Genomic DNA, 10,213 nt, shown 5'->3' with positions numbered 1-10,213 from the left:
TCTTTCTTTCTTTCTTTCTTTCTTTCTTTCTTTCTTTCTTTCTTTCTCTCTCTCTCTCTCTCTTTCTTTCTCTCTTTCTCTCTTTCTTCTGATTTTTCCATCTTCTTCAGAAGTGTTTTATTATTAGGCCTCTTTTTACGGGTTCACCCACTTCCTCATCAAATTAACACCTCTTCATGACGTTGCACAGACATGTTCACACACCAACACTCACAAATCCATGTAATGTATTGCTGATACAAAATTACTTTATAAACCGTAGACCCAGAACGAGACTCTCCTTTTCATATTCAGGCCTTCCCACTGCAGAAAATCGGGTTGAACAAAACAATATGTCTTCATTTAAACCAGCATTATTAACAAGCTTCTTGGCATAACAAGATTGAGACCTCAAGACTCTCTGTGCCCTTATCAGAATAATTAGCTAAAGTTAATCTTGAATCTCCCTTGTTGCCTTGTTACCCCAATGTGCCTTATATTTAGTCAACACAGAAAGCAATTTATTATTCCCTTCTTCCCTTTGGCAGCATCTGACATTCTAACATGAGACACAGGAGTTGGTGACGACTGCTCTGTCACTACTTTGGATCCCCAGCTAGGTGATTGGAGTTACCAGCCTACTGACCATGTGTCAGAGAACACACAATTAATAAGTAAGTGGGGGAGGCATCGCAAATTAATTGCTTAGTCTGGAAGTTGATATTAAGGATATCATTTTAAAGTGAGTAATTTGATATTTGCCAAAATGTTTTCCATTGTTCATAAGCTTTCTGCAGCTCCCTACAATACCACACAAGTTTCTAGTTTTGCAAAACATATTTTGGAATTGGCACAACAGAGCCAATTTTCTTCCCTCTCTCTGAGGGATACAGAAAAGAGACAACTGTGATTCCTGAGACTCTCAAAGGATAATATTCTTGTATCAGTATTTTAAATGAATATTTTGTTTTAGTTTACAGGAGGCAAAAAAAATCCCTCATGAAAATAAAAAGTAGGAAAGGTAAAAATCTACATGAACAATGACAATATATATATATATAAATATAAACATATATAAATATAATATATAAACATATATAAATATAATATATATACATAAATTATGTATATTCTTATATTCTTATATTTTATATATATCTTATATCATACACACACACACACATATATATATATAATTTTTATGCACAGCTTAGTTGTATTGTTCTCTCTCCCGGGGAAATGTCCTATCTTGCTGAGTGAGACATCTGACAGATTATTCACGGCCCCTCTCATATACACACAGTCCTACAGAATCTCACCATTATGAAGTCAAGGTAGGGAGAAGCCCTTCCAGTTTGCCATTGATCTCTCCATGTTCCTTGGCTTCCTATGATGTCTCAGTCTAACTGTGAGCCACAGCTGAACATTTTCTTTGATTTCCAGCTGATTCAAAGACAGCGGATGTTAGGCTCCTCAGTTGCATGGGTACAGTTAGAAAATATATGGAAGATTTTTTGTTAAGAAAGTTAGCTCTCTTCAAGCCATAGAATTTCTTGAAATACTTGGAGGGATCTAATAAACATATCTGGGTACTCCAATTCTCAGCGAGGCTCCTTTCTTTAATTTTGTGTAGAGGATGAATAGAATAGGGAATGCTAACTATATATTATAAGTAGAGTTCTGGGTGCTTAGTGTGCTTCGATCCAGATCCAGATTTCCTTTTTTTTTTTTTTTTTTTTTTTTCATCTAAATATGCCTTTTGGCTTCATGCCTCATACTGCACCCAAGGTGTATTATCATGGCATAATACTGCACATCCTGTTGTACCGTATGTTCCAGCAGATGTTCTTTAGAATTATTTCTCCACTGTTTGAAATTCATTTCAGTAGATTCCTTAATTATGTAAGTTTCCAATTCTTCTGCAATTCAAAATATAAGACTCTTATGATTTGAATATGCGTCTTATACATACATAGACACAACTGCATATTAATATCTATACCCAGTACATACATACCACATGCACAAATACATCCATTTAATATTAATCCGTACCCATGTGATAGACAACAAGAATGAAATTATTGTTTAAGCCAAGATCAGGAAAGAAGTAGAGAGAAAATATCCAGTATGGCACATGTAGAGCTTCAGGGGAAATTTGTTTTAAGTGATCTCACTTCATTCTAATGCTTGTCATCCATTTTCATAGATGATACTGAAGGGGAATTCTTAGATGCATAGAGATCAATAACTAGTTTTAAAGGAATTTATCTTCCTCAGAAGAAAATCTCAAACAACTACTAGCCAAAATTATTTATCCCAATATAGTGATTCACATGTTGTTTTGTTACCAATTTTATTGCCTTATTGACAGAAGTTTTAAGCTTATCTTAAATTTATAGCTGCTTGTTCCTTTTTTTTTATTTTGATTTTGTTTTTATTTCAAAAAATGGAAGTATTTTTTTACATCGTTCTGAAGAGATGCAAATGTTACAAACTCATTGGCCAAGAAGAAAAATTAATTAGAAAAATCTGTTTGATAAGTATTCCAAATTTTCTATTTTAATGGACAGATGTTTATGAATGTGAGTCTTTAAAGGATCTGATTCAAAATTCATAGAAGGAAATCAGAAGGCTGTCCTTGAATTTGGTGGGCTCAGAGCAGAGCTTAAAAAATAAAGATCAAGTCTGGTTCTCCTTAATGCTGGTCTTTCTCATGTAAATGGTTTACTGTTTTATTACAAAGGAGATCTGAGTGAAATAAAATGAATCAAGATATTCATCTGCAGTATTCACAGAATCACAGAATTTCTAGGTTGGAAGAGACCTCAAGATCATCGAGTCCAACCTCTAACCTAACACTAACAGTCCCCACTAAACCATATCCCTAAGCTCTACATCTAAACGTCTTTTGAAGACTTCCAGGGATGGTGACTCCACCACCTCCCTGGGCAGCCTGTTCCAATGCCTCACAACCCTTTCAGTAAAGAAGCTCTTCCTAACATCCAACCTAAACCTCCCCTGGCGCAACTTTAGCCCATTCCCCCTCGTCCTGTCACCAGGCACGTGGGAGAATATTTTTTGGGTAATGAGAACTATTTCAATGATAACAAATGTAATCATTATAAATGAAGCAATGAATCGGACAAAAAAAGTCCTGAGTCCCAAAACTGTGGAGAAGGTTGGGGAGGGGGAGTTTAACCTATTTGGGATTTTGATTTTACATGAACAGCTTTGCCAGCTTCAGGTCTTCAGAAACTAAGGATTTGGTCCCAGAAGTCATGGAATGACTTAATGTTCGTTATGCCTTTTATGAGTTACATTCATTGTGTTTGTCTTCTGGTTTGGAAGCCTTTTGGGCTGTCACGCTCATGTTTTCCAAATACTTCTGTATAACCAGGAGAGCTAGAAAATTGCTTCTATAGATTCATTAAGATATAAATTGAAATTCTCATAATCCAATACTTAAAGGTCTGGAGCTCTAATAAAAACAGCTAATTCAATGAGGAAACTGTGAGACTTGGCAACTTGGCTCAAATGAATCATAAAGGTCTCAACAACTTTTGCTCTAAGTTAAATTTATGCCACTTCCACTTGGATGTACAGACAGCTGGCAGAAATGTTCACATTATTTATTTAAGAAAAAACAACTAAGGAGCTTGCTCTTGTTCACATCAAATATGTCTTTACACTTGACCAAAAACCTTCTCAGTTCCTTTTCCTTGCAAACTTGAGAGGTCTAGGACTGAAAAATAAACTCTGAGAAATAATGTGCCTCTCTGGAAAACCTCACTTGTCTCTGTCACATCATGCTTTGTGTACCAATGAAGCTCAGAGGTGAGTTGTGAAGGTTATTCCAAATGATTGCCTGCAAACACTATAAAGCATACCACCCTATCTAGGGTATAAAATTCCCTAGACTTTTTTTTTTTTTTTTTTTTGAAAATCTTGGAAATTACTAAAAATGTCCAGAAGAACTCTTTCGTACCCACTGGTGTTGTCAGTGTCTCAGATCCTTTATTGGTAGTGAATCAAAGTCTGTAAGTCCCACTGGGAAGCCAAGGATCTTCCTTTACCAGCTGTATTCCTGATCTCCTTTCTGTAGATGTAGGATTATGATAATCAAACCACTGCAGATTGCAGACTACCAAATTAAGTTCTCAAAGTGCTGACAACTTAAATGCTGTCACATGTTAATGTTATTACATCACTGAAAGTCAGAGTTGCCTGTACTCAGAAGACACATTAGGTTGTTGTTTGTGCTTTGCTACCCATCTGGTGAGTAGCTAATTATTTGGACCCCTTCCAAAAGGGTCCAACAAGCACCTGGCAGAGGATGTACATCTGTTTCATTTTGCCATTGCAAAGGAGCATTATAGACCCTTTATGGTTATCATTATTTAATTATAGAATTGTGTCTGAAAGGCAAGACTGAACTTGGGCCAATATCTTGAATGGGACTGTGGAGGTTGGGTATCTATTAAATCTAATTTCCTCAGACTCCCTGTATCATCAGCAGAAAAAGGCATGTTTCTGTAGTCAGCTCTTCAATGACTTGTCTCCCTGGGCTCAAGTTAACTTTTGTGAATATCTCCTCCTCTTCTCATTATCTAATCTATTAGCAGAATTTCCTGAAGCATTAGCTATAAGCATGTAGAAGCCAAAGTCTTCTGGGTTTCATGTTAAAAGATGACCAGGGTATTTAAACTTTGAAGTCAGTTATGGTAAGGCATTTCTACCTTGTTCAAAATATTGTGCTGGAAGAATACATTTGCAGTTTTAGTCTCAAAGTATTATTTTGAGGATAAGTTGCCCTTAATGGCTGCCATTTCCCTAGCAGACAAAGCAGTCCATGGGATAATTCTTTTCAGCTGCTGAAATATTTTTGCGCTGTTTAGGACGATGCAGACATATGTTGAATGCCTTCTAATGCACCTATGCATCTCCATATCCTTAAGCCCAACATTTGTAACCAGACTGCCAAAGAAGAAGCAGTTTGTTGGGACTGTTAAGGTCAGTTGGGGTTGTTGATAGTTTTACAACTGACTATCCATGGCTTGAAGACCTTAGGATCAGGGAACAGAGCATTTAAAACATTGAAATACCTTGTCCAAGAGAGAATGGCTTGAATAATGCATAAGTGCCAAAGACTGTTCATTCATAGTATTAGGAGCTTCTTAATATAATCTTATTTATTTTGTTTATATCACCATGTTTTGGGATTGATATGAATACCCATATTTACACGTGGACAAGTCCTGTCAGCTATAGAATATTTGTGGCCTGTGGTATGTAGGTCTTGTTAATAAAACCCCCTTATAGCCATAAAAAATCTACAAAATCTATCTGAAATGCTTCAGAAATCCTGTGAGGAAATGGAAAGAACACCATGTGCCTTGTGTGAGTAGCTACATGCTGTGAATTGCAAGTGCCCAACAAGCAGTTAAATTGAACAGGATGTAAACAACCTGTAAGGTTAAATTTCTCTGTGTAACCTGCATGAAAAATGATTAACAAATTATTTAGTAAACAGGTTGTTTTAACAGCATCCGATCTAATAAAGCCTGGTTCTTATTTATTATTATTATTTTTATTTTTTTCTGGGGTGTTGGAAGTGGCTGCAGAGAAAGAGCTGTTTTGATTTTATGGCTGGGCATCAGAGCCTCTTTGCTGAAACTGATCCAGGAGATATGCATGGGTTGATGACCTGCTTGTGTGTATGTACTGGTGGAGAGGTCAGCTGCTGCCACCAGAGGAGATGGACGATTTCAGCTCTGTCTATTTTTCCATCGACCAGGGCAATAATAGCATCTGTCCCTCCTCCATCCGGCCATTTATCTCGCTGCAATCTCAGCTGAGTGACAATGCATACAATACTTTAGAGAGTGTGGGAAATGTATCATCAGCGAAGAATGGCGTACAGAACATCTGTAGTGCAGCTGTGCCAGGATGGCTGGTGACATGTCACAGCTGAAAAGCAAATGCATGGCAAGTCTCATGTGTCTGCTGTATTCCGCTAATAGTGCAAGATTTTCATGTCCAGAATCACCATTTCTGTTTGCATTAGTGCCACTTGCAAGCTGTACAAAAAGTGCTGTTCTCCCACATCTCATGTGTTGCCATTTTGCTGAACATCCGTCACTGAGAACCAAATTAAACCACATAGCTTCTATAAAGCAAATGTGCCCTTGTATACTTTTTTTTTTTTTCTTAAATCACATCAAAATGTTTTTGCCTTTTATTTTCTTTAATGTAGACTCTGTGTTGTATATATATCTCTGATGTGTATTCATAGATAAACCAGTACTTCTGGTCCACTAAGGTCATGATACCATTTATCCAAAACATCTTCTGGAATAGAGTGTTTCAGACCTTCAAAAGCATATTTTTCTCATAGACATGGCATGAACTTCTTTGTTATTGTGCCAGTCATAAAGCTTAGCATAATGATGGCCAACTAACCTCCTGCTCTATGATCCACACTGCCTTCATCAGAGAATGAATCAATGTCTTAACTTGTTGAACTTTCCCTTGTAAACTCAAAGCCAGGTTTATGTCAGTCCAGCTATTGGGTCTTGAAATTATTTGGAGTTGAAGCCTACAAAGTGGCTGATCCTCTTGGATCAGCTCAAGATTCTTCCCATCTGATGTCAAGGGTGTGGAATGATGGTGAATCACAAAGATACTCAGGCTGAGGGCAGCCAACAAGTCATTCCTTAAACCTTCTGTGTCTCCTGATTATTCCTACATTGCTCTTCTTGCAAAGCCAAACAGGCAACTTAGTGGAAAAAGGCTCACTCGTTGATGCACAACCTGAGCTCTGAAGCTGCCAGTGCCCCCACATAAGGCTGATGTCTCTGTCATTCCAGTCCCATGCAAAGTCAAACAGATTTTCTTTTGACCATTTATTAATTTAATTTAATTCATGCTGTTCAGAGATGATGGAGATCCTGAAACCACTGGGGGCAATCTGAATTTTTAGCATAGAGCCACAGCACAGTTTAGGCATATTTCTGGCTATCCTAAGAAAGTTGCAGTCATAACTTAAACATAGTTCATCTCAAAGTGCTTCTTGTGACTTTTTTTTTTTTTTTTTTTTTTTTTTTCCCTCTTAGGGGGAGAAAATATAAGCCTGGCTATTGTTTCCTTAATTTTCATTTCCTGGAGAAACTCTCTCTTTTCACCTTCTCATCCTCTTTTTCATCTTCTTTGGTATCAAGAGCAATTGTTCTCAGATATGGTTTAGAACTTTATCTAGTTCAATCTCCCCTTGGCAACAGCTGAGGATGAAAAGACAGCCGCTCTTCAGACTTCTGAAATGGTATCATTAGGACTATCAGCAGGAGGAATCCTTTCAGATACATCTATTCCCTATTTCACCATGAACCCAATTTCATTCTTTCTCGCACACTTGTTTCCATCTCTTTCTGAGGGAGTGTAGCCCTTGTTATGTTTGTGGAAAATGATGGTTTCTTATTAAGCACACCAACACATTTTCAGCAGCACTGGAAGAAAACAACAATAAAAATAAAATTTTATTTCTTGTTGATACTGCTGTTTTAGAAAGTAAAAGACCCCAAACTTGCTTCCTTACAATACAACAGCCTACTTTTCAAGTGTCAACAAGAGTTCTGAGATGAACCGACTGCCTTTCATTGCTATACATGATGTGAGGTGTAACAACAATACTTACAAATTAAAATCAAGTAAATAACAAGGCTCCTCATAGTCATATTACATACACACTTTTGTGAGTCTCTTTTAGCTACTTATTTTGCTGTCAGTAGGGAAGCATTTTTGAAGGCCAAACCCTCATTCTCTATGCAGATTTTTGTTTTTTAAGAAATACTATATAAAAAACATTAAAACTGAATTAAATGGCAACCCATCAGTTTGATAACACATCTTTCTAGCTTTTTTTTTTTTTTTTCCTTCCTGTATGACTCACTGTTATATCTAAAACTAGAGTATGTATGAAAATAGAATGGAGTAGGGGGTATATGGTAGAATATTCTCCCTGTCTGGGTGAAAGCAGGAATCTCTGTGGCACTTGGCCAGAGTTGTGTAGACAGGTATATGCCTGAGGGGTTTCTACTATAAAATACTGAAACTGAATATCAAACACATCTGATGACAAATTGAGACTGACTTGATTTTCATTAAGATTAAAAGGCCTTCTTGAAGCAATAAATATTTGTCCAAATATAGACAATTCCCAGAAGACACAGATCTAGATTTCACCTGATTGACTTTAGTCACTCAACCAAAGTAGCCAAGTTAAGAGCGCAGTCTCCCTTGATATGAAAGAAGGAGGGAGGAACAACCTATGGAAATTCCTGTCTCTTTCCATCACTTACCAGAACAGCAGAGCAGACTCCCAATTAAGGTGCCCCAGTTACATGTCTGAAGAACAGTGAGTTGAGCCCCAGTGCTGTTATAGTATGGTTTCTTAGGGATAAATCATCTTTTAACTAGTAGAAACATGCTGGAAGCACAATTTTCCAACTAGGACATATAAATGAAGTAGTCAGGACTGTAATAATAACTTAGATCCTTATTAAGTCCCCATTTTGCAAGCTTCATGGTTACTTTGAGCAGCTACATGAAAAAATTAGATGTTCTACTTGAGAACATGCTATGTAGAATTAAACTTGAGGCTCCAAATATGTCATATATATTCATGATTAGTAAGTTATGTACATAAAGAACAACCTTTTAATCTACATAATAATAAAAATGATTTATCTCTAGATTGCATGCAATCTACTGAGTTAGCTGTGTGCTTTCTTATTTGGGGCTTATAAAGAATATATGTGAATTTATGTGTGTAGAATGGGTTTGAAGGACTTCAGAATTACAACAGCCAAAACTGTACTTCCCCATAGACCACTGCATAGGGCAGAGTTCTGCTTTTATGTACGCGACTTCTTACTTCTGATTCACCTAAGTTCAATCAAACCCTTTATTTTTTTCTCTTTGATAGTTTCTTCTAAACCTAGAGGTTCCCGTGTGATTTGTGGTTGTAATAAAGGCCTCCTGAAGAGGATGCTTCCCAGTACAGCACTCATAATTATATGTTCTATGGCCTTTTTCTTGCACCATAGCTTCATGCTGGTGAGACCGTTTTCTTCCAGCCGGATGCAGGAGATACAAAGCTAAGAGTCAGTGGCATAACTAGGTTCATAATTCTACATTAGGTTGATGTGGGAGCCTGAATCTTTCCTGAGTTGAGGCCAAAAAACTCTAATACCTGCCTGAAACATCCTCACTTTTCTACCCAATGAAGACATTGGTGACACAATGTCTCCAAGTCTCCAAGCATATCATTGACTCTCGGCCCTTAAGACATACTTTTAAATCAAAAGTTGGTCTAATATATCACAAACATTTAAGTATGCCAATCTCCACAGTTTTTATATATATATATATATATATATATATATATAACCTGCCTCTAAACATGATTACAGCTTACCTTTTTAGCCTGTTTAACAGAGACATTTGGCTGTGATGATATGGCATTTGTGTTCTGAAGTAAAGCCTTCCAGGGCTAGCAATATAATGTTCTTGGTTAAGAGGCCCTAAGAATGAAATGTTAGTGTGCTGATAAACAAACAGTTCTGTTTGGGTACAGCCAGGTGTTAAATTTATCCTGTTCATTCATTCCTTGCTTCATTAGTGTTGAGATAAACAATGTTTTGAGGGTTTCATTCATTTCTTTTACTATTTCATCAAGGTGGTAAATTGAAAATATTCATTATAATTGCATTGCAAAAAAATTGCATTTTTACAATATTTTTGCATTATTGCATTTTTACAATATTTGAATTGTAAGTATTTGTATTTTTCTTAAATGCATTATAATTTATCATTTAAATTATCATTACCTTGCTGATATACAAGAAATGTCTTCCTGTACTTTCATTCCAGAGTAAATCTCCTGAACTGGTTTGCACAGACTGTATTTTAAAATGAGAAATTCAGACAAATACCTTCAGGTCTATTTTCTCAGAGGCAGGCAAAAGAAGTTTCAAGCTTATACAGCTCAGTTGAAACAGCATGGAAATATGTCTATGGGCAAATCTGTATAACCTTCTCTTACTGATTCCAGAGGCAATGAATTGATGTCTGAGACAATATTAGACTATAATTGACTATAATAGACTGTATTAGACTATATTAGACTAATCAATGACTGACTGTGTCACACTAGACTATAAGTTCATTTGAATGA

General features: G+C 36.5%; 1 protein-coding gene across 16 annotated transcripts in view; it reads left to right on the top strand.

Annotated features, from left to right (window-relative positions):
* Positions 1-10,213, top strand: part of DLG2 (discs large MAGUK scaffold protein 2) — a 1,027,745-nt gene that overhangs the window by 195,367 nt on the left and 822,165 nt on the right. The gene's annotated exons all lie outside the window — the stretch shown is intronic.

The sequence above is a fragment of the Oxyura jamaicensis genome, chromosome 1 (assembly GCF_011077185.1).
Source record: "Oxyura jamaicensis isolate SHBP4307 breed ruddy duck chromosome 1, BPBGC_Ojam_1.0, whole genome shotgun sequence".
In the NCBI taxonomy this organism is placed as follows: Eukaryota; Metazoa; Chordata; class Aves; order Anseriformes; family Anatidae; genus Oxyura; species Oxyura jamaicensis.
This window is presented reverse-complemented; position numbering and strand designations above follow the sequence as displayed.